Source organism: Pantherophis guttatus, chromosome 1, assembly GCF_059756535.1.
Source record: "Pantherophis guttatus breed Tessera chromosome 1, ASM5975653v1, whole genome shotgun sequence".
NCBI classification, from domain to species: domain Eukaryota; kingdom Metazoa; phylum Chordata; class Lepidosauria; order Squamata; family Colubridae; genus Pantherophis; species Pantherophis guttatus.
Window position 1 is genome coordinate 1,918,554 of NC_142063.1, and position 24,980 is coordinate 1,943,533.

The 24,980-nt window shown below is 50.0% G+C and overlaps 1 protein-coding gene and 1 long non-coding RNA gene across 2 annotated transcripts in view; one reads left to right on the forward strand and one right to left on the reverse strand.

Moving 5' to 3' along the window:
• Positions 1-15,512, reverse strand: part of NRTN (neurturin) — a 54,060-nt gene extending 38,548 nt beyond the window's left edge. The window contains exons 1-2 of the mRNA XM_060684820.2: positions 14,998-15,512; positions 3,215-3,293 (exon numbers count right to left, since the gene is read on the reverse strand). The gene's annotated coding sequence lies outside the window, so the exon portion shown is untranslated. The remainder of the gene's footprint in view (positions 1-3,214; positions 3,294-14,997) is intronic.
• On the forward strand, positions 14,271-23,613 carry LOC148116238 (uncharacterized). The gene is made up of 2 exons (XR_015733949.1): positions 14,271-14,374; positions 23,021-23,613. It is a non-coding gene; the product is annotated as an uncharacterized LOC148116238 (long non-coding RNA).
• The last annotated feature ends 1,367 nt before the right edge of the window (positions 23,614-24,980 follow it).

A 24,980-nucleotide genomic window follows, 5' to 3' on the forward strand; every position in this document is an offset into this window, starting at 1 on the left:
CCGACAGTCCACCTCCACACACACTTCTCACCCCTCTCAAAAAAGGGTGGCCCACCCCAGCAGCTGGATTTGTTTGCAGCCCGTACCCCTTGGCTGCTTCTTCCTACTTCTGCTAGCCCCCCCCCTTCCCGTCCCCCCTCCCCGGCATTTTTTTTTAAGCACCCCCAAGCACCAATCGCACCCCGGCCTGCTCCACAGACGGCTGGTTTCACAGCAATAAAGAGGCAAAGCAAACAAGATCCGTGAAGGTTTCAAACATCTGCTGAACAAATGAGGAAGGGCTGCTTCCAGATGTTTTCCACCAAAAGCCCCTTCTCCAGCTCAGTCCAGCCGTGGCAGTGCATCGCCTGATATCTGGGCCGGAGGAGACTTGGAATTTAGAATAGAATAGAGCTGGAAGGGACCTTGGAGGTCTTCTAGTCCAGCCCCCTGCTCAAGGAGGAGAACCTGTCTCATTTCAGACAGGTGGCTGTCCCAGTGCCTTGTGAATCTTGACAACTGTTTATGTACACTGAGAGCGTATGCACCAAAGACAAATTCCTTGGGTGTCCAAACACACTTGACCAATAAAGAATTCTCTTCTCTTCTCTTCTCTTCTCTTCTCTTCTCTTCTCTTCTATTCTATTCTATTCTATTCTATTCTATTCTATTCTATTCTATTCTATTCTATTCTATTCTATTCTATTCAAATCCTCCAGTGATGGAGTGTCTACAATTTCTAGTGGCAAGCTGTTCCACTGGTTAATTGTCCTCACTCTTAGGAAGTTTCTCCTTAATTCCAAGTTGCTTCTCCTCCTTGATTAGTTTCCATCCATTATTTCTTTTCCTGCCTTTTGGTGCTTTGCAGAGTAGGTGGATCCCGTTTTCTTTGGGGCAGCCCCTCAAATACTGGAATACACATATCACGTGCCCACCCACCCTCAATTCTTCTTTTCTCTAGACTAGCCAAACCCAAACCCTGCAACCGTCCTTCATATGTTTTAGGTCTCCAGGCCTTTGATCAACTTCGTTGCTCTTCTCTGCACTTTTTTCCAAAGTCTCAACATCTTTTTTGTAATGTGGTAAAATTCTGTGAAACCCACTTCTGATCCTACTCCAATATTTCTTCCCTTCATCACACGTCCATCATAAGGGATAAGGCAGTGGTGAAATGCAAAAATTTTTGCTACCGGTTTTGTGGGCGTAGCTGAGTGGGCGTGGCTTGGTTGGGGGCGTCATGTGACTGGGTGGGTGCAGCCAACTTTTTTTTTTTAACTTTTTTAAGCATTTTTTACTACCTAGTAAAAAAATGCTTTAAGAAAAGTAAAAAAAAACAGTTCTGATGATTGCATGTCACAGCTGTGATCGTCGGAACCTTTTTTTTTGTCAATTAGTTGTGCCGCGCGATCCTCGGAACATTTTTCTTTTACTTTTTTAAAGCATTTTTTTACTACCGGTTCGGGCGAATAGGTAGTAAAATATGCTTTTGAAAAGTAAAAAAAAGGTTCCGACAATTGCACGATTGTGATCGGCGGAACCTCTTTTTTTTTTTTTTTACTTTTTAAAGCATTTTTTTTTTACTACCGGTTCGCCCGAACTGGTAGTTTTTATCACTACAGGTTTGCTCGAACCGGAGCGAACCGGTAGCATTTCACCCCGGGATAAGGTCCTTTAGACCATGATGGCTGCAAAAGGCTCCTTTTTGTAATTTTGAAACCCATCCCCATTTCCCCCCCACCCCCGAGATATTTTAAGCCCACAGCAATTGCCTGCTGGTCGTCCATCTCCACACACACCCACACACGTTTCCCCGAACAATGTCCTGGCAGCTCTGCCTGGGTTCCTCTTTGAGGCATAAATGAAATTCCTCTGTCCCTGCTTGTTTGAATTAGCTCCTTCCGTGATTTTGTCTTAATTCGGAATGCCAATTGTTCCTTCTCGGAGGTCAGGGCCCTCCACATCTGTTGAGGAAGGGAAGAGAGAGGGATGGGATTTGCCACCCGGCCCCACGGCCTTCCCCGACCTGGTGCCCTCTTTAATATCACGATCACCTGCAGGCTGCCTGACTTTTAGATGATGGAGGGAGGGATGATAGATGGATGGATGGATGGATGGATGGATGGATGGATGGATGGAGAGAGAGATGAGAGAGAGAGAGAGAGAGAGAGAGAGAGACGGTCGGAGGGAGGGAGGGAGAGATGATAGATAGATAGATAGATAGATAGATGATGGAGGATGGGTGGATGGAAGGATGGGTGAATGGATGGATGGAGAGAGAGATGATGGATGGATGGAGAGAGAGAGAGATAGATAGATAGATAGATAGATAGATAGATAGATACATACATACATACATACATACATACATACATACATACATAGATGATGGATGGATGGATGGATGGATGGAAGATAGATAGATGATAGATAGATAGATAGATACATAGATACATAGATACATAGATACATAGATACATAGATACATAGATACATAGATACATACATAGATGATGGATGGATGTATGGAAGATAGATAAGATAGATAGATAGATAGATAGTTAGATAGATAGATAGATAGATAGATAGATACATACATACATACATACATACATACATACATACATACATAGATGATGGATGGATGGATGGATGGATGGAAGATAGATAGATGATAGATAGATAGATAGATAGATAGATAGATAGATAGATAGATAGATAGATAGATACATAGATACATAGATACATAGATACATACATAGATGATGGATGGATGTATGGAAGATAGATAAGATAGATAGATAGATAGATAGTTAGATAGATAGATAGATACATACATACATACATACATACATACATACATACATACATACATACATACACACATAGATGATGGATGATGGATGGATGGATGGATGGATAGATAGATAGATAGATAGATAAGAAAGAGAGAGAAATGGGTTTTTTTTTATCTGTTCAAGAAAACTGCTGCTGTCAGAGGCACAAATTCCTCCCTAATCCCATTAATAAGCCAAAAAACCAAACAAGGGTACAAGAGATCGGAAAAGCTGAATGTTCATTAAAAACCAAACTTACACATCATCATCCTCTTGTGAGGCCTTGGGGGTGGGTCTCAACCCCCCCCACCTCCACATCAGCCTGGGGGTTCCAACTCCCTCCCCTCTGCATCCCCCTCCCCCAGCAGCTTGCTCCCCACGTCTGAACCCCGTTTTCTTACCTGGGTCGATGCACAGAGAGGCACTTTTGGGGAACTGGGCGAGCGAACGGTGTGAGTAATCCAGGCGTCGAAGGATTTCCTGGAAGGAAGGAAGGAAGGAAGCAGAAGAAACAGTTCACGATGGCCTCCCTGCCCAAATAATGCCACTTTATTTAGATCCCTCTGCCACCCATCTCACCTAAGTGACTGTGGAAGGTTTACGAACTCCCTTCTGCCTCCTTATGATCTCTAAACATTGTGAATCAGAATCAGAATAGAGCCGGAAGGGACCTTGGAGGTCTTCTAGTCCATCCCCCTGCTCAGTGGTGGGATTCAAATAATTTAACAACCGGTTCTCTGCCCTAATGACCAGCTGGGTAGGCGTGGCTTAGTGGTCATGTGACCGTGTGGGAGTGGCCAATTCAACATCACCCACGTCTATGGACGAAGCGCCTTAGCTGTTACAATGTAATAAGGGTTAAGCAGAGAGGCAGTTTCTGTAAGCAGGGCAATAAAGATTAGGCTAGAGACAACACCAGAATGTTTCATTCCTGCCTTCCTTACAGGATTAGCCCTGTAAAGTGGGGAGAAAAAAAACAGATTTCTTCTAACAACCGGTTCTCCCGAATAGGTGCAAACTGGCTGAAGCCCACCACTGCCCCTGCTCAAGCATGTCAGACAGGGGGCTGTCCAGCCTCTTCTTAAAAACCTCCAGTGATGAAGCTTCTGGTGGCAGGCTGTTCCACCGGTTAATTGTCCTCACTATCAGGAAGTTTCTCCTTAATTCCAAGTTGCTTCTCCTCCTTGATTAGTTTCCATCCATTATTTCTTGTCCTGCCTTTGGAGAACAATTTGACCCTTTCTTCTTTGGGGCAGCCTCTCAAATACCGGAAGACTGACAGTAATGACAGTAACAGGGACCCTGGAAGGGACCTTGGAGACCATGTAGTCCAACCCTCTGCTCATGCAGGAGACCTGTACTAGGGATTCAAACCTCCAAACTGCCGACCTTTCTTGATCGACAAGCTCAGTGTCTTAGCCACTGAGCCACCTAGTCCCTCCAAAATCGACTCCAAAGTCCCGCTCACAGTTCCTGTTTTTGAGCCGGGTTTCGCCTAATCTGTACTTGGTCCCTTTGGTTTTCGATTTTTGGTGCTTGGGGGTGAGGGGCTCAATGGTGGATAAAAGGAAAGCAGGAAGGAGACCGCCCCCCTCCCCAAAAAGGGAACAGTGGAAGTGATGCCCCACTTCTCTTCCCTGCTATGTTACAAACAAAACAGAATTAAAAGAGTTGGAAGGGACTTAAGAGGTCTTCTAGTCCAACCCCCAACTTGAGCAGGGGATTCTATACCATTCCAGGTGAGTAGCTGAGTCTTTGGCCACCTCGGAGAGGGCTCGCAATCTGGGAGTCCTCCTGGATACGCAGCTGTCCTTGGAGGAACATCTGACGGCTGTAACCAGGGGGACCTTTTATCAGGTTCGCCTGATTCGCCAGTTGCGGCCCTTTCTTGATCGGGATTCCCTGTGCCCAGTCACTCACGCCCTCGTCACCTCTCGCCTTGACTACTGCAACGCTCTCTACATGGGGCTCCCCTTGAAGAGCACCCGGAGGCTCCAGCTGGTCCAGAATGCGGCCGCGCATGTGATTATGGGGGCGACATGGCGCTCCCATGTAACACCGCTCCTGCGCGAGCTGCACTGGCTCCCAGTGGTCTTCCGGGTGCGCTTCAAGGTGTTGGTTACCACCTTTAAAGCGCTCCATGGCATAGGGCCTAGTTATCTTCGAGACCGCCTGCTGCTACCGACGACCTCCCATCGACCTGTGCGCTCCCACAGAGAGGGTCTCCTCGGGGTGCCATCAGCCAAACAGTGCAGGCTGGTGACCCCCAGGGGGAGGGCCTTCTCTGTGGGGGCACCTACCCTCTGGAATCAGCTGCCCCCAGAGATAAGGAGAATCCAAGACCTCGGTGCCTTCCGCTGTACCCTTAAAACCTTCTTTTTCCAGCAAGCCGGGCTGGCCTAACACTTTTTAAAATGTTTTTAATTGTATATATATCTTTTTATATATACAAATTTATATATATCTTTTTAATTGTATTTTAATGTTTGTAGTTTATGTTTTTACTTGGCTGTTCACCGCCCTGAGTCCTCAGGGAGAAGGGCGGTATACAAATTTAAAAATAAATAAATAAATAAACTGAGGGTTCCCCAGGGTTGTGTCCTCCCCTGTGAGTTTTTTCCCCACTTAAGGCTGTTCAGAAAACTTCATTTTCAGGGGGAAAAAAAGCTTTTAAGGTACCTTTTCTAGGCTAAACTGGAAATCTGGGCCCATCTTCTTTGCATCTTCCCCCAATTTTTAGACCTCTGCAGTTGTCTTCTCTGTGGAGAGATGACCAGCATTCACAAAGGCGTAAAAATGTGGATATTGCAACCCATCTGCAGACTTCCATTGAAAGATGACTGCGTGATCATTCCTAGGGGATTTTCTTAACCTTAGACTGAGACCGAAGCCACAGCAACGGAAGGATAGTATCAAGATATCACCTGAAGTGTTAGTACCGTTTTATGATACCTTGGTAAGACTAAGCTGGGAATATTGCATCCAGTTTTAGTCACCACGATGTAAAAAAGATGTTGAAACTCTGGAAAAAGTGCAAAGAAGAGCAACAAAGATGATTAGAGGTCTGGAGGCTACATGGGGCTCCCCTTGAGGAGCACCCAGAGGCTCCAGCTGGTGCAGAATGCAGCCGCGCGGGTACTTATGGGGGCGACATGGCGCTCCCACGTAACACCTCTCCTGCGCGAGCTGCATTGGCTCCCGGTGGTCTTCCAGGTGCGCTTCAAGGTATTGGTTCTCATCTCCACCCCAGACCACCCCAACGATGCCCTTGATGTGATGTCTCGCTGCCTGGAGGCCGTGCGGGTCTGGATGGGGAGAAACTGGCTCAGACTCAACCCTTCCAAGACCGAGTGGCTGTGGCTTCCGATATAGTCAGCTGACACCATTGCTGTCTATAGGGGGTGAATCTCTACCCCCCACAGAGAGGGCTCGCAATCTGGGTGTCCTCCTGCATGCACCGCTGTCTTTAGAAGAGCATATGACGGCCGTGGCCAGGGGGGCTTTTTATCAGGTTCGCCTGATTCGCCAGTTGCAGCCCTTTCTGGACCGGGACTCCTTACGTACGGTCACTCATGCCCTTGTCACCTCCCGGTTGGACTACTGCAATGCTCTCTACATGGGGCTCCCCTTGAAGAGCACTCGGAGGCTCCAACTGGTCCAGAATGTGGCCGCGCGGGTGGTTATGGGCACAACTAGTTGTGCCCACGTGACACCCCTCCTGCGCGAGCTGCACTGGCTCCCAGTGGTCTTCCGAGTGCAATTCAAGGTGTTGGTTACCACCTTTAAAGCGCTCCATGGCATAGGACCCGGGTACCTTCGAGACCGTCTTCTGCCACCAATAGCCTCCCACCGACCAGTCCGCTCCCACAGAGAGGGTCTCCTCAGGGTGCCATCAGCCAAGTTATGTCGGCTGGCGACACCCAGGGGGAGGGCCTTCTCTGTGGGAACCCCTGCCCTGTGGAACGAACTGCCCCCGGAAATACGTAAGATCTCCGACCTCCGGGTGTTTCCTTGAGCATTGAAGACCCTGTTGTTCCGCCAGGCCGGGCTATCAACATAATGATTTTAAATTGGGGTATTTTAAATTTTTGGGGTTTTAAACAGGCCAAATCTAATTAATTATTTTAAATTTTAATCATTGTTGTGTCTTGTGTTTTTAAATTGGCTGTACACCGCCCTGAGTCCTTCGGGAGAAGGGCGGTATAGAAATAAAATTATTATTATTATTATTATTATTATTATTATTATTATTATTATTATTATTATTATTATTATTATTATTATTATTATCTTCAAAGTGCTCCATGGTTTAGGACCCGGTTACTTACAATATCGCCTTCTGCCACCGATAACCTCCCACCGGCCAATACGCTCTCACAGAGAGGGCCTCCTCAGGGTGCCGTCGGTCAGGCAATGTCGGCTGGCGACCCCCAGGGGGAGGGCCTTCTCTGTGGGGGCACCTGCCCTCTGGAACAACCTACCCCCAGGGATATGACTGATCCCGGACCTCCGGACCTTTCGCCAGGCTCTGAAGACTTTTTTATTTCAGCAAGCCGGGCTGGCTTAAAATTTTTAATTGGTTAATTTTATGGGTAAGGGTTTTTAAATTGGGGGAAGCCAATATAGATTTAATTATGTTTTAAAGTATTTTAATGTTTATATTGTATGTTTTTTAATCCTGGCTGTTCACCGCCCCGAGTCCTTCGGGAGAGGGGCGGTATAAAAATTTAATAAATGAAATGAAATGAAAATGAAATGGAGGCTAAAATATATGAAGAACGGTTGCAGGAACTGGGTATGTCTAATTTGATGAAGAGAGGACTAGGGGAGACATGATAGCAGTCTTCCAATATCTCAGGGGCTGCCCCAAAGAAGAGGGAGTCAAGCTATTCTCCAAAGCACCTGAAGGCAGGACAAGAAGCAATGGGTGGAAACTAATCAAGGAGAGAAGCAACTTAGAACTAAGGAGAAATTTCCTGACAGTCAGAACAATTAACCCAGTGGAACAACTTGCCTCCAGAAGTTGTGGCTGCTCCATCACTGGAGGCTTTTAAGAGACTGGATAGCCTGAAATGGAGTAAGGTCTCTGCTTGATCAAGGAGGTGGACTAGATGACCTCCAAGGTCCCTTCCAGCTCTGTTATTTTCTGTTACTGCAATATGTCCTGCAGGGAGAAGGTCTCAATCTCAAAGAAACAGTTTTAAGACCCGGCAGATTTGGAGACCGCATTGGAAGGCTCAGCCGGTTGCCACCCCTGGGCTTGGCCAAAATCTTGAGGCTTCTCTTGCCGTGATGCACCTCAAGAAAGATCAGGAAACACCACACCTCGGATACAGCATCCAGTTTTGGTCGCCATGTTACAAAAAAAGATACATACAAAGATCATACAAAGACCCAGGTCTACAGAGCCTGCGTCCTGAGCACACTCTTGTACTGCAGTGAGTCTTGGACCCTCTACGCACGGCAGGAGAGAAAGTTGAACACCTTTCCTATGTGCTGTCTCCGACGAATTCTTGGCATCAGCTGGCAGGACAAAGTTCCAAGTAGCGCACTCTTGGAACGTGCTGGAATCTCTAGCATGTATACACTATTGAAAGAGCGACGTCTACGCTGGCTGGGGCATGTCGTGAGAATGGCCGATGGTCGGATTCCGAAAGATCTCCTGGATGGGAGAATTAGTGCCGGGAAAGCGCCCCAGAGGGAGACCTCAGCTGCGATATAAGTGTTAGGATATGGTTTGAGCCTAATAGTTGTCCAGGCAATATATGTGTATTGTACCTTTAATCTGTAAATGTATTATGCGACTTTAAAGGTTTTCCTGCTGATTCATTGTAATGCTGAGTCATGCTGTAATTAGGTAATGACTGGTTGTGAGAGTATTTAAGCAAGGTATTGTAACGTATTCTGATTGATGATGAAGCTGAGATGATATGCTACCATTGAGAGGAGTTGCTATCTGCTAATCATCGTTTGATGGATCTGCTACCATCGTGGTTTGTGAACCAGAGTGAGTTTGTTATTCTAACCAACTACCGTTTGTTTGGTAAGACGATATCTGTAACTACTGGACTGATTTAACTGGCAAAGACTTGGAATTTGTTTAAAGACTATGAGACTGTTTTTTTCTACTATAAAGTAAGCTTTTGATAAACCAGTTTGCATATCTCTTATTCATTGCTCTCAGCAACGTTTCCTTGTGCATACACTCTGCTGGTTGGTAACACAACACCAATATCCTTAACAATAAGGAAATCTGCAAGAGGGACCGAAAGGCCCTGGGAATGGACATTAACGACTGGGAAACCTTGACCTCCGATCATTCAGCTTGGAGGCGAAAGACGCAGCATGGCCTTCTCCAATCCGAAGAGACACTCGTTCGGCAGGCCGAGGCAAAGAGGGAGTCCCGGAACCAGCAAAATCTGAAAAGCTGTTTCTGGCCTCCGGAGGACCTCTGGGGGAGTGGGGAAGGCCATTTTCGCCCTCCCCAGCCTCCTAGAAAGGCTCTGGAGCCTGGGGAGAGCGAAAAACGGGCCTACTTTGCCATAACATGCCAAAAATGGGGGGAACGTGGGGGGTGTTATCACACACGCATGCGTGGGGGGAGGGGTGCATAGAATTATGGGTGTGGGCACGTACACGAGCGTCCCCCCTGCATCCCCCGACTTTTGACACGCGATGGCAAAAAGGTTAGCCATCACTGCACTAGATGCTGTTTTAGGACCTCTTTCCAGAGCACGATTCCATCGTCTCTTGAGATGGAAGGATGCCAATGAGTGTTACAAAAAAGATTTTAAGAGCAACAAAGGTGTTTTAGGGGCTTGAAGGCTAAAACCCATGAAGAACAGTTGCAGGAGTTGTCTCTAGTCTAATGAAGAGAAGGACCAGGGGAGACATGATAGCAGTCTTCCAGTATTTGAGAGGCTACCCCAAAAAAGAGGAAGTCAAGCTATTCTCCAAAGCATCTGAGGGCAGGACAAGAAGTAATAGATGGAAACTAGGCAAGGACACACACAACCTTGAGCCTTGGTAGTACAGTGGTCTAAAGCACCCTGTCATTAACACAGCTGCCTGCAATTTCTGCAGGTTCGAATCTCACCAGGCTCAAGGTTGACTCAGCCTTCCATCCTTTCTAAGGTAGGTGAAATGAGGACCCAGTTTGTGGGGGCAATAAGCTGACTTTGTATAAATATACAAAAAGAATGAAGGCTATTGCTTAGCGCATTGTAAGCCGCCCTGAGTCTCCGGAGAAGGGCGGCATATAAATCAAATTTTTTTTAAAAAAAAAAAAGGACAGAAGCAACCTGGAACTAAGGAGAAATTTCCTGACAACAGGGCTGTCTTAATGCAGGGGCCCGATGGGCACTTGCCTGTGGGCCCCACGAGCATAGGGGCCTCATACTAATCTGTGTATGTTAACCCTTCAATGCACCTTGTATCATATAAATACAGCAACATATTGATTACATTTTACTGCATGTTTTTAATTAATATTAACCTGCATTAATAGAAATGAACACTGATTTTTTTTTCCGTAAATGATGAGACGAGCCCACATATTTTTAATGTTTCAACACCGATTTTGATGGAAGTGCCAATAAAATAAATATATGCTTAATTTTATCAATTATTTACATTTTTAGTGTGAGTAATCGTCGTAGGGGCCCCACTGTTTTGCCCAGGGGGGGTGGGGGGGCATAATGCTGTTAAGATGGCCCTGAGAACAATTAATCGGTGGAACTTCTTGCCTCCAGAAGTTGTGGGTGCCCCAACACGGGAGTTTTGAAGAAGAGACTGGATTTCAGACATTTGTCTGGAATGGTGAAAGGACGTCCTGCTTGAGAAGGGGGCTGGACTAGAAGACCTCCAAGGTCCCTTCCAATGCTTCTGTTATTCTGCCGTTATTCTATGGTGAGGCAGAGATGGAACCAGACAGACAGGCAGTCGCCGGCTCTTCCCCCTTTCCTTTCACCCTGCAGTTCAGAACTGCCCCGTCCAGGAGGGGAAGGGGCATTCGGTCCCCGGTGGGAGGAAGGACATGCAAAACAGACCCCGGGACTCTCGGCCAAGCCAAAAGGCTTTTTTTCCCGAGCAAAGCTTTTGGCTTGGCAAAGAGTCCGCCAACTTTTTGTGAGGCACTTGAAACCGTAATGCAGTAAAAGTTTATATGATACACAGACACACACATCAGCTGTGCCCAAGAGCGACTCCGAGAACGGAACGAGCAATGGCTTATATTTACAGCTGAAGCCCCATCCGAGAGAAAGGGGGGGGAGAGAGAGAGAGGGAGAGAGGGAGGGAGAAAGAGAGGGAAGGAGGGAGGGAGAAAGACAGGGAGGGAGAAAGACAGGAAGGGAGGGAGGGAGGGAGGGAGAGGGAGTTAGGGAGGGAGAGACAAGGAGGGAGGGAGAGAGGGAGGGGAGGGATGGAGGAAGACATGGAGGGAGGGAGAGGGAGTTAGGGATGGAGAAAGACAAGGAGGGAAGGAGGGAGGGAGAGGAAGAGAGAGGGAGGGAGAGGGAGAAAGAAAGAGAGGGAAAGGGAGAAAGAAAGGGAAGGGGGAGGGAGAAAGACAGGAAGTGAGGGAAGGAGGGAGGGGAGGGAGGAAGAGGGAGTTAGGGAGGGAGAAAGACAGGGAAGGAGGGAGGGAGAGAGGGAGAGAGAGAGGAAGGGAAGGAGGGGGACAGAGGGGGAGGGAAGGAGAGAGGGAGGGAGGGAAGAGAGGGAGGGAGGGAGAAAGGGAGAGGAAGAGAGAGGGAGGGAGAGGGAGGGAAAGAGAGGGAAAGGGAGAAAGAAAGGGAAGGGGGAGGGAGGGAGAGAGGAAGGGAGGGAGGGAGAAAGAGAGGGAAGGAGGGAGGGAGGGGAGGGAGGGAGAGATCCTTGAAAGGGAGAATCTTCCAATTCACAAAACCAGCTGAGCTATTTCTTCGCTGGCTGTCCTCCCCTCCTCTCCCTGGGAGACAAAACCTTAAACGATTTTAATAGTTTTGTTCTTCAGTTGCAGACTTCCGCTCACCTGAGTCTACCGTGGGGGGGTGGGGGGGGGGGCAGGGTTGGCGTGCATTTTGGGCAAGGGAATCCCGACTTCCCGCTGCTGCCAACATTTGGATTGGAGGGATCCCGCCTGCAGCTCAGGGTCACCTTTTCCCTGGTTGTTTCTCAACCTCAGGAACTTTTAAGACCTATGGACTTCAACTCCCAGAATTCCCCAGCTAGCCTGCCTGGGGAATTCTGGGAGTTGAAGTCCACAGGTCTTAACATTGAGAAACATTCCCCTATTTTATGCAGCATAGATGGGGGGGAGGGGAGAGAAGCTACTGCAGAAACGCATTACAGGTAGCTCTCGACTTACAACCAATTCATTTAGTTACCGTTCGAAGTTACAACGGGACTGAAAAAAATGACTTAGGACCGTGTTTCACACTTACGACCCGGGTAGCCTCCCCATGGTCATGTGATCCACATTCAGATGCATGGTGGCTGACTCATATTTATGACGGTCGCGGTATCCCGGGGTCACGTGATCCCTTTTTGCGACCTTCTGACACACAAAGTCCACAGAGAAACCTGATTCAGGTTAACAACCTGTATGACTAATTTAACACCCGCAGTTCGTTCATTTAACGAACGGGGCAAGAAAGGGCCGTAAAAGGGCCCTGGTGGCTCAGCAGACTAAAAAAGCATTGTGATTAACACCAGCTGCCTGCAATTACTGCAAGTTCGAATCTCTCCAGGCTCAAGGTTGACTCAGCCTTCCATCCTTTCTAAGGTAGGTAAAATGAGGACCTGGTTTGTGGGGGCAATAAGCTGACTTTGTATAAAAATATACAAAAGTATGAAGGCTATTGCTGAGCGCATTGTAAGCCGCCCTGAGTCTCCAGAGAAGGGCAGCATATAAATCAAATTTAAAAAAAGGGGGGGGAGCCAAAACCCACTCAACAAAATGTCTCACTTAGCAACATACATTCTGGGCTCCGTTGTTCGTCGTAAGTCATGGACTATCTGAATTCTGAAGTCAACGGCCTTCCAGTCCCTTCCCTGCCAACCGACATTATCCAGGAACTGCAAGTTCCAAAGAACTACCGTAAAATAACAGACGCTGTTTAAAGAGAGCGGATTTCCAAAAACCAAAATATTTTTTCTTTTCCTTTTGTAATCACACAACCCCTTTGTTGTAAATAGCCAGCCAGTAGCCTTCCACGGAAAAATCCATCGTTCCGGAGAAACAGAAGGAAAACAAAGCCCAGAAAATTGAGTATATATATATATATTGTAAATAAAATTTATAAAGCCTTTAGTAAGGCCACACCTGGAATAACTGCATCCAGTTTTGGTCACCACGTTTCAAAAAAAAAAAAGATGTTGAGACTTTGGAAAAAGTGCCAAGAAGAGCAACGAAGATGATTAAAAGCCTGGAGATTAAAATTATATGGAGAATAGTTGGAAGATTTGGGTCTGGCCAGTCTAGAGAAAAGAAGAATTAGGGGTGATATGATCGCAGTCTTCCAGTGTTTGAGGGGCTGCCCCAAAGAAGAGGGAGTCAAGCTATTCTCCAAAGCACCCAAAGGCAGGACAAGAAGCAATGGATGGAAACTGATCAAGGAGAGAGAAGCAACCTGGAATTAAGGAGAAACTTCCCGACAGTGAGGACAATTAACCAGTGGAACTGCTTGCCACCAGAAGTTGGGGCCTGTAGAGAAAAGAAGAATTAGGGGTGATATGACAGCAGTCTTCCAGTATTTGAGAGGCTGCCCCAAAGAAGAGGGAGTCAATTTATTCTCCAAAGCACCAGAAGAAACATGGATGGAAACTGATCAAGGAGAGAGAAGCAACCTGGAATTAAGGAGAAACTTCCTGACAGTGAGGACAATTAACCAGTGGAACTGCTTGCCACCAGAAGTTGTAGGTGCTCCAACACTGGAGGTTTTTAAGAAGAGGCTGGACAACCACTTGTCCGGAATGGGATAGGGTGTCTTGCCCAAGCAGCGGGTTGGACTAGAAGACCTCTAAGGTCCCTTCCGGCTCTATTTTGATCGCTAGTGACTGGGTTCTCATAATTTCGGGAGGCAAATTCTAAGCTCCAGCAACCTCTCTCCTCCGGCCCCGAAACTCTTTTAACAACAACACACACACACACACACACAAATAACCTTAACGCTGACAATTTAACGCCTGCGGTTTCGCGTGCATGTGTGTTTAATCTTGCGAAACTATGCGGGCAACGTCATTCCTGCTCTTGCAAGCCTGCTCCGGCCGCGCAGATCGGGCATGTAGCGGGTTCGAATCCAATTAGTGAAATTCATTTGAAATTCCGGAGGAATTTGCGGTAGGGAAATCTTCGCTGGAACAGATTTCCCAGCCACGTCTGGCCAGCAGAGAAACCCGCAGATCCAAGAACGATCGCTCCCCCTTTTTCTCCCAAGGAGATCCCCCCACCCCACACACACCCCACCCCCAGATCCAAAGCGGCTGTGCCGGTTCTGCCTTTCCCACCACCACCCAGTCGCCCCCCGACCCAATTTTCTAGGAAAGGAAAGGAAAAGGCGAGTGGGGGAAATGCCAAGGTGAGATTTTGCAAAACTTTTGACTTGGGGCGGGGAGAAAGAGGGGCGCGCGTGGAAGCGGGCAGCCGGGAGGGGGAGGCGCAGCCCCTTCCCCACGTCTCGGAACCCATCTGTCAAGGTGGGACTGTATCCCGGGGGAGGGTCTGAAGTCCCGGGAGGACCCCAGGAGGAGCCCACCCACCAGAGCCAGGTCGGAGGGACGGGCAGATCACGTCCCCAACCTATCAGTTCACCCCCACCCCCCAACTCTCAATCCTGGCTCGACCCCACATCCATCGCGATCCATCCACAAGGCAAGCCGGACCAGACAATCGACCCGCTTTTTGGAAAGGACCTGCAACCCGCATCTCGTGTGAACGCAGCCGGAGCCTCCTGGAAATGCCTTTTGGGGAGGGGGCGTTGCGCAGGATCTTCTTCTTGTGTGTGTGTGTGTGTGTGTGTGTGTGTGTGTGTAAAACCCCCCCCGCCCATTCTTTTCCGCTCAATTTGGACCACCGGGCAAATGTGCCGGGTGGCGGCGGGGGTCTCACTCCCAGAGCAGCGGGAGACCCTCCGGACCGGCCACGACCTCCGCCCGCTTACTTGCTTGCTGCCCCCGAGCCGGAGCAAGATCGCGCCCTTACCTTCTCCCACCGGCGGCAGCTGCTCCGAGGCGCGCACCTCCGCCCGGGCGGACCCCGAGCGCTTAGGATCGCTTCCCGCCAGGCGCGCCAGCCAGGCTCACGCCCAGGCGGGGGGCGTCATGGCTCGGCGGGCGGGCGGGCCGCCTTCAGATGTCCCCCCCGGGGGACCCGATCCCGGCGCTCAGCCGCCGTCGCCTCCTCCGTCGCCGCGCGGGATCCAAAGCGCCTCGGAACCCGGGCATCTTCTCCTCGGGGTGGGCTTCTCCTTTCCGCGGCCGGCCAGGCGATAAAGGAGGAGAGGGGAGGGGGGGGAATCTCCAAGCTGGCTCTCAGCCCCGGCCAAAGCCCCCCACCCGCACCCCCGGCGGGCTTTGCGCTGCTCGGCTCTGGATCGCCCCTTGCCCGCTTTTCTCTCGCCGGCGCTGGAAAAAGAGCGAGGTGGAGGAAGGTCCTGCGCGATCCGGGCTCTGCGCCCTGCAGGCGGCGTCGGGAGCCGCGGGGCAGGGTCCGCTGCCAGCCGAGATGCGACGGTGGGGGGGAAGGGGGGGGCTTGGGCGGGGAGGGGGGGTTGAAGGCCCCTCCTCCGTCCCACCGCTGGGCTGCGGGTGTCGGGTTTCGCCCGAGCGGAGGCTCCGAGAAGCGCCCTGCGAGGAGGGTGGGGGGGGGGTCCCGGGACGCCCCTTCCCCCCCTCTAGGCTCCATCTCGACCCTTCGCAGCCCCCGCAAATGTCTCCGGGCAGGGGGGGGGGCTCGCGATCCGATTCGCCGGGAAAGTTAGGCAGACTCTCCGAGGAGTCGCAGCCTGAAACCCACCCACCCACCCAACGGGTCTCAGTTCGGCCGGAATCGCCGGGGGCTGGGCTAGATGACCTCTGGAGTCCCTGTAGAGGAACGCCTTTTCTGATGCGGCTACAGCTCAGGGCTCTTCCCCTCTCGGGTGGGGAGGGGAGGGGAGGGGAGGGGGCTGTGCAGCCGGAGCAATTCCAGGGATTGGAGGCTGGGCAGGAGAAAGCTCCCCCACCCCACTCCCCCCACCCCAAAATGTGTGCTTTGGAGAGGCGGCTTGCGGGGGAAGGGCGGGGGTGGGTGATAAAGAGGGGGCTTTGGGAGCTTCTAAATGTATCCTGGCAATGCAGAGTAACAGAATAACAGAGTTGGAAGGAACCTTGGAGGTCATCTAGTCCTGCCCCACTGCTCAGGCAGGAGACCTTACAGCATTTCACACATGCGACTGTCCAGGCTCTTCTTAAAAACCTCCAGTGATGGGAGCACCCACAACCTCTGGTGGCAAGTCGTTCCACTGGTTAATAGTTCTCACCCTCAGGAAATTTCTCCTTAGTTCCAGGTTGCTTCTCTTCTTGGTGAGTTTCCATCTTGTCCTGCCTTCTGGTGCTTTGGAAAATAAGCTGACCCCCGCCCCGCCCCCCCTCTTCTTTGGGGCAACCTCTCCAATACTTGAAATACTGCTATCATGTGTCCCCCCCCCCCAATTTTTCTTTTCTCTGGACTGGCCAAACCCAAATCCTGCAACCGTTCTTCATGTGTTTTTGTCTCCAGCCCCTTAATCCTCTTCGTTGCTCTTCTTTGCAATTGTAATATATGTTTTATTTATTTATTTATTGGTTCGATTTATATGCCGCCCTTCTCCGGAGACTCAGGGCGGCTTACAATGCGTTAAGCAATAGCCTTCATCCTTTTGTATATACCTGCTTAGTAGGGCTTTCGCTGCCCCCCCAAGCGGTGTTCTTTTTTATACAAAGTCAGCTTATTACCCCCACAATCCGGGTCCTCATTTTACCTACCTCGGAAGGATGGAAGGCTGAGTCAACCTTGAGCCTGGTGAGAATTGAACTTGCAGTAATTGCAGGCAGCTGGCAGCTAAGTACTACTTTAACAGCACTTAGTCCACTGCGCCACCCAGGCTCATTTCATGTTGCATTGAAAACATGGCACTTGGGATGTGCACAGAAGTGATTTGCAAGAAGGGAAAAGCGAGGGGGGGGACCTAAATCAGTGACAATAATTGGGGAGTGGGCAGCGGACTTCTCCCCCTTTGCTTACCGGCCTGTGTGTTGCCCGGAGCAAACTGGACACCTTCAGCTCTTGATCCGGGTTATAATGCTAAATTAATCTTTGATGAGGATATATATGGTTTTTAACTTTGCTGTACATATCCCTCACCTGTGAGGTGGGCGGCCGCATGAAACGACTAATAAATCAATATATAAGGGAGCGAAGCCACGGCAGGCTAGAAATGCCACTGATAAAAGGCGCAGGAGATGCCAGCCTGCACCCAGCATCAAAAACGGCAGTGAATGTGCTTGGGAAGGGCCGGAATTTTTTGCACTCTCTTCCAGGACTTGCCTTGTTTCCTGGGAAAAACAATAAATAAACATGAGGTTCAGCATCTTTTCTAAGGAACACATTTTATTAAAGAGCCAAAGCCAGCAACTGGGATGGCCCGGTGGGTGTGGATAGGCAGGAGGGTGGCACGCACACACCGTTGCCACCAACACCCTTTTCCGAGTTCGCGCCGTCTTTTATGGCTGCTGCGTGACTCTCGCCTGCTAATCGGGAAGCTTCGAACGCAGGCCTCTCGAACCACCCACAAAACTGGACTTTCAACTTTGCGCACGCCAGGTGTGAGCCAAGGGCTCTGCTTTGGTGGTGCCAGAGCTCAGCTGGGTGTGTGCGAAACATCCCAGAGGATTATTAAGAACTTTTAGCCCCGCCTTATAGCAGTAGCAGTTAATACTTAGGCTAGGAGTCAGCAACCTGCAGCTCTGGAGCCGCGTGTGGCTCTTTCATCCCTCTGTTGCAGCTCCCTGTCGCTCAAAATATGCATCACAACCGCCAAGGTGTGATAACCACCGGCACACCATTAATTGACCTTTTCCAATCCCCATGGCTAAATCCAAGAAAAGAAAAGTCTCAGAAGAAAACAAAATGTTTAATTCAACTACATGTGCTAGTTTTGTGGTCGCTCAAGAAAATAGTCAGGCACGGGAAGGGTTTTGTGGCTCCCGGTGTTTTCTTTTCTGTGGGAAACGGGTCCAAATGGCTCTTCGAGTGTTTAAGATTGCAGACCCCTGACTTATATTTATATACGGCTTCATAGGCCTCTCTAAGCAGTTGACAGAGTCCCCCCAACAATCTGGATCCTCATTTTAATGACTTTGGAAGGATGGAAGGCTCAGTCAAACTTGAGCCGGTTCAGGATCGAACTCAGAATCAAAATCTGAATCAGAATAGAGCCGGAAGGGACCTTGGAGGTCTTCTAGTCTAACCCCCTATTCAAGCAGGAAACCTTCTACCATTTCAGACAGGTGGCTACCCAGTCTCTTCTTAAAGACCTCCAGTGATGAAGCACCTCCAACATCTGGTGGCAAGAAGTTCCACTGGTTGATTGTTCTCACTGTTAGGAAGTTTCTTCTTAATTCCAGATTGTTTCTCTCATTGATCAGTTTCCATCCGTTGCTTCTCATCCTGCCTTCTGGTGCTTTGGAGAATAGTTTGACCTCCCCCTCCTCTTTGTGGCAGCCCCTCAAATACTGGAAGACTGCTATCATGTCATCCCTGGTCCTTCTTTTCATTAAACTAGACATACCCAATTCCTGCAACCCTTCTTTATATATTTTAGCCTCCAGGCCCTTAATCATCTTCGTTTCTCTTCTCTGCACTTTTTCCAAAGTCTCAATAACTTTTTTGTAACGTGGTGACCAAAATTGGATGCCGTATTCCAGCTGTGGCCTTACCAAGGATTTATAATGCGGCACTAAGACTTCAATATGGGGTCCTCATTTTACTAAGCAGTTTAGTGAGTCAGCCTCTTGCCTGTGACGATTTGAGTCCTCCTTTTACCTATCCTCAGAAGGATGGAAGGAGGAGTCAACCTTGAGCAGGTCAGGATGGAACTGCCGGCAGTGAGCAGTGAGTTAGCCTGCAATGCTGCATTCTTTTTTTTTTCCCCAAAAAAAGTTTTTATTTTTATTTCTCACAAACATATTTAAATGTAGAATCTTTTATCCATCATTTTCCATTCACCTTATCTTTTAACTTTCATTTTTAGTTGTTCGGGGCTGCTCTTTTACCATTTACCCTCCTTTATTTTTCCACAACTTTTCCTCTTCTCCTCCCCTTCCCTTCCTCTATCTCTTCCTCCTTTCTTCATTCTTCCTCTCCTTCTCTTTTGCCACCCTGGCTTTTACAGACCCTGGTTAGTTCCCGTCCTCCAGAGACCCTTTGCAGCTGCCACCTGCCTTTGACTCATCTGCCTTAAAACAGATTCCGACTTGCTGATGGGGCCTCCTTCCCCCCCCCCACTCCACCCCCCCAAGGGAAAGGTGGAGAGTGAAGGGTGAGACAGGCCAGGGGGGGCAGCAGACTTGTAAGGCCTGGCTCTCTGCACATGCCCAGATGCCCTCTGGCATAAATCCTTGAGATGCCAGCCTCTTTCTCCCGCAAGTAAAACATCCCTCTCCTTTAGGAGTTCAAGGGAAGCAGGCAAACGTTGAGAGGTAGACTGCTCCTCCCAATGCAGGCTCCACGCACCTATCGGTGAATGGGCCTCAGCTTGTAGAGGGATCGGCTGTCTCCACCCTCCAGGTCACCCTTAGTGGAAAGGGAAGTGAGAAAAAGCCGGTGGGAAAATCCCCGGCTCTTCAGTGGAATTTCTGTTTCTAGGTAGGATAGAAAAAACCGCTTTGAGTAGTTAGAACTGGATTCAAATTTCCTGGTTTGTTGGCTTGTTTTTATTGCGGGAGGAGTCCCAGAGAGGCAATTCATTAATTAAACGCCGGGTTAATCTTCGGCTGCAAAAACCAACAGCTGGCAGCCGATCACAAGAATAACCCCTTGCATAACTTTCCAGCCCAACGTAGTAATAAACAAGGGTTTGAAGGCTGCAGCTCTTGAACCTCTAAACCCAGTTTAGCTGTTCTGACCTTGGCTTCCTGATATACTAAAAAGCACACAATTAGTCCCCAACCCCCCCCCTTTTTTTTTTTTTATTTTAACGGCTGTGAATTCCTTTCGTTCACAGCACGTGCTGAATCACCCAGAGTTTATAAATAGCCCAACAGAAGTCTGCCACAGTCCTTCGGATAAGGCTGGTAAACACCCACCTTTATCTTCTTTGACACGTTGCCAAAGACCTAATTGGCAATTATCTTGGCCAGGCCACACGGAAACACAGAGTCAAAAATGGAGCTTCATATATAAACCGTCACCATCCACAACGTTGCTTCCTGCAAAGGCCCACGTGCCTTTGCTCTTCCTTTATGTCTTACGGGAGGGGCCAACCATCTCCAAGCCTTACTCCTGAGTCGTCCCTTTTGTTTTAACTGTTTGGCAGCTCTGCGCATGAGCACACTCTGTCTCACTGATGTCCGACTCTGGAGGCTCCGGAGTCCGCACGTAACTCCCAAATGGCCCTGGCCCCATCTCTGCCTCTGACACAGAGCCCTCGTCCGAGCCTTTCCCAGACTCCAAGTCTGGCCCATGTTCCTCCCCAGCCTCCTCACTGTCCGATTCTGCTGCCAGCTCTGCAGGCTGCTGGCGGACCACAACACTAGCCATGGGCGACGGAGATGTCACAACCACATTGTGCAATTGTGCAGCCACCTTATGTGGCTTCACACCTGGCTCAATGTTCCTCTGGATTGCCCAGCCAGCTCATCTTCTTTTAATGACCCCATAATCCCTTGTGGGGTGGAGTCTGGGCAACTGAATGGGGCCGAGTGTTTACTGGCCAGATGCCCTTCCTGTCGCCAATGCAGAGTTTCGTTCAGCAGATATATTCTCAGTGTGCCCAGAGAGAGAAATATCTGTCTCTACCTAGGATTGAACTCACAGCCTCCTGATTGTGAGGCGAGAGCTCCCGTCTAGGCCACTGCACCACTCTATTACCCAACCAACTCCCTGTTTGCAAAATCTGGAAAGTTGTGTGAATGCAGCCAGAGTTCTTAGAAAGAAGCGGGGGGGAGGGGGAGGGAGGGGGGGCTCTTCACCTCTCCAAGTTATACAGTGCCCCCTGCTGAACTGTAAACCCACTCGGTTATCCCCCACCCCAAGGATCAGGGATCAAACTGCAACCTTAATACAGGCAGTCCTCGACTTAACGACCAAAATTGGGACCGGGCTTCCTATCGCTATCGCTATCGCTTCCTATCGCTAAGCCATGTACCATCAACCATGGTATCATGCTGCAGCAGTTGAGGGGGTTAGGAATAGGAGGCACCGTCCTGCGGTGGTTCTCCTCCTTCCTCTCCGACCGCTCGTAGTTTGTGTTGGCAGGGGGGCAGAGGTCGACCTCGAGGCGCCTCGCTTGGGGGATTCCGCAAGGGTCAGTCCTCTCGCCTCTCCTGTTCAACATTTATGTGAAGCCGCTGGGCGAGATCATCCGTGGTTTTGGGGTGAGGGTATATCAGTATGCTGATGACACTCAGCTGTACATCTCCACCCCAGGCCACCCCAACGATGCCCTTGACGTGATGTCCCGCTGCCTGGAGGCCGTGCGGATCTGGATGGGGAGGAACAGGCTCAGACTCAACCCTTCCAAGACCGAGTGGCTGTGGCTTCCGGCGTCCCGGTATAATCAGCTGACGCCATTGCTGTCTATAGGGGGTGAATCTCTACCCCCCACAGAGAGGGCTCGCAATCTGGGCGTCCTCCTGGATGCACAGCTGTCTTTAGAAGATCATGTGACGGCCGTGGCCAGGGGGGCCTTTTATCAGGTTCGCCTGATTCGCCAGTTGGGTCCCTTTCTGGACTGGGACGCCTTGCGCACAGTCACTCACGCCCTTGTCACCTCCCAACTGGACTATTGTAATGCTCTCTACATGGGGCTCCCCTTGAAGAGTACTCGGAGGCTCCAACTGCAACGGCTCTTGCGGGTTGACTCATCTCCTCATTCCAGAAGGGGGACCCGATCCACCCCCACCCCCCAGGCAGATGTTGGCCCTTAAGCCTTTCCAGATGAGCCTTCCTCCAAGACGGGGCTGCCAGATGGGGAAGGGGCGTTGGCTGCCCACCTGAAAGATATTAGCGACTAGACTCCCTCCCGCTTCGACTAGAGCTCTCCAGCTGCGCTGAAAGCAGCGTCTGAAAGGATCGGTTGAACCGGATTTTTTTAATCAAAGCCTGCGGGAAGAAGCCCGGAGCCCACCTGCCTCCTGGCATCCATCGTGGGGAGGGTCCGGGGGGGAGAGAGATCCCTGAAGATCCCCGAGGCTGCTTCGTGGGAATAACAGCCCTGCTCCATCCCTGGAGGCAAGAAAAGCCCGGAATCCCTCGGCCGCCCCCCGCTCCCACTCTGTGCCTAGATGTGAGGAGGGGAGGGGAGGGGAGGGGAAGGGAGGCTGCCCACTGAAGGAGGGGGCTGGGGGCTTCTCTGCACCAGTCCCTGATGCCTGGATCCGAACCTGCATCCAGGCGCTAAGAATGAGGAGGAGAATGAGGAGGAAGAGAGGAGCAGGGAGAGAGGAGGAGAATGGAAAGGAGGGAGGGGGAGCAGGAGGAGGGGAGGGAGGAGAGGAGGAGGAGAAGGAGGAGGATCAGGATCAGGAGGAGGGGAGGGAGGAGCAGGAGGGAGGGAGGAGTGGAGGGAGGAGAGGAGGAGGAGAGGGAGGAGGAGCAGGAGGAGGGGAGGGAGGAGAGGGGAGGGGAGGGAGGAGCAGGAGGGAGGGAGGAGGGGAAGGAGGGGAGGAGCAGGAGGAGGGGAGGGAGGAGCAGGAGGGAAGGAGGAGCGGAGGGAATAGAGGAGGAGAGGGAGGAGGAGCAGGAGGGGAGGGAAGGGAGGAAAGGAGGAGGGGAGGGAGGAGGGGAGGAAGGAGAGAAGGAAGATGGAAGAGAGGAGGAGGATGGGGAGGGGTGAGCAGGAAAGGAGGAGGAGGGGAGGGAGGTGGATGAGGACCGGAGGCAGGAGGGGAGGAAGAGGAGGAGGAGGAGGAGCAGACCCAGCCAGCTCCTCCTTGTGGCTCTTCTCATAAAACCCTCAAATACCCTTTCCTCTTTCCCTCAACAGGAAGGGCAGGAGTCCCCTGGACAAACCTGACTTGAACCTTTCAGGGGAAGCCTGGCCAAATCCTGCTCCATCCCGAAACAAACACGCCTGATTTGGGAATGATTTCCTCTCCTCAGGGAGGGGAGGTCCATTTCTTCCACAAACAGTCCCATTTCAGTCCCAAGTTCCCCAATACCAGGCCAGGATCAAAGGAGTTTCCACCGTTTGGGATGCTGAGAACAGGCTCCGGGCGCTCTCACAAAATGGCTGGCAGGGTGGGCGTGGCCTGTCGCTCTACGCCCCCTTGGCCGAAGGCCACAGAGGGTCTTCTTTTAGCTTCCAGGATCCTGTCCAGCTTCATCTTCTGCCTGTCTTCAGTGGCTCCTCTCCAAGTCCGAAGCTTCGCTGGAACTTCTTGGAAATCTGTTTTGTCATGAATTTGTTTATTGTCCCGTGTTTATAAGCGCTCTTTCTTTAGAAGTCCCCGAAAGCGGGAACAAGAAAACATCTGCGAAAGAACAGTTGGTGGGACAATTAAAACAAGCTGCCCTACAACAAGGTTATGAAAGCACAACGTGGCACTGCGTGCGCAATTAAAACACCAGTAAAGTTCATGTTGCCGGCTGGCCTTCTAATCTGCCGAAACTAGTTTCCAAGGCATGTTGTTGTTTTTCAAAAGAGTAATTTAAAAACAAAACAAAAAAAGGATAAAAGAAAAATTGGGGTGGGGGCGGGTGGCAGACTCTGCTGGATCCTTTGGCGCCCGCGAGCCCCGCGTTGGGCATCCAAGACGCAGCGAGCAGGACGCCGAGATTCCCCGCTTGACCCCTGATCCAGCTGGTTTTCTGAGTGGAGCAAACTGGCCTTGAGTGAAACTTCCCTCCTTCTAGAGAAACCAGCTCACTTGAGAAAAAGCAAGCTCCCCTCTCCTTGTGATCTCCAATCTTTGTTTTCTTTTTGGGGGCCTGCTTTGTGTTAAGCAGTTTGCTTTGCAGCTACTGGATTTGGCCAGAAACCTTTGCCGTTTCCTTGCTCTTTGTTATGGCTCCTTTGATGCTGGGAGAAATTCCCAGTCCCACCCCCACCCCCCCACCCCGAGTCCTCGCCACACAAATGCACATATACGCAAAGAGGGAGGGAGGGAGGGACAGATAGGCAGACAGACACAGGCTGACAGATAAGTAGATCATAGGTAGATAACAGGGACAGAGTTGGAAGGGACCTTGGAGGTCATCTAGCCCAATCCCCCTACTCACGCAGGAGACCTATACTGGGGATTTGAACCGCCCACCTGCCGACTTTTCTGATCTAGGTAGATAAATAGAAAGGTGAGGAGATAGATAGATAGATAGATAGATAGATAGATAGATAGATAGATAGATAGATAGACAGACAGACAGACAGACAGACAGACAGACAGACAGACAGCTAGACAGGTGGATGACAGGTAGGCATAGGAAGATGATAGATACAGCAGGTAGATAAGTAGACACATAGATGATAGCCTGAAAGATAGACACAGAGATAATAGGTAGACAGACAGACAGATGGATGATAGGATAAGAAGATAGGATAGGATAGGATAGGATAGGATGGGATAGGATGGGATAGGATAGGATAGGATAGGATAGGATAGGATAGGATAGGATAGGATAGATAGATAGATAGATAGATAGATAGATAGATAGATAGATAGATAGATAGATAGATAGATAGATAGATGATAGACAGACAGATGATAGGTAGAGAGAAAGACAGACAGACAGGTGGATGATAGGTAGGATAAGAAGATGAGAGAGAGTGATGATAGACAGAAACATAATAGGTAGATAGATGATAGGAAGATGAAATAGGGAGGGAGGGAGAGAGATCAGACAGATGGATGATAAGATAAGAAGATTGGATAGATTAGATAGATAGATAGATAGATAGATAGATAGATAGATAGATAGATAGATAGATAGATAGACAGACAGACAAA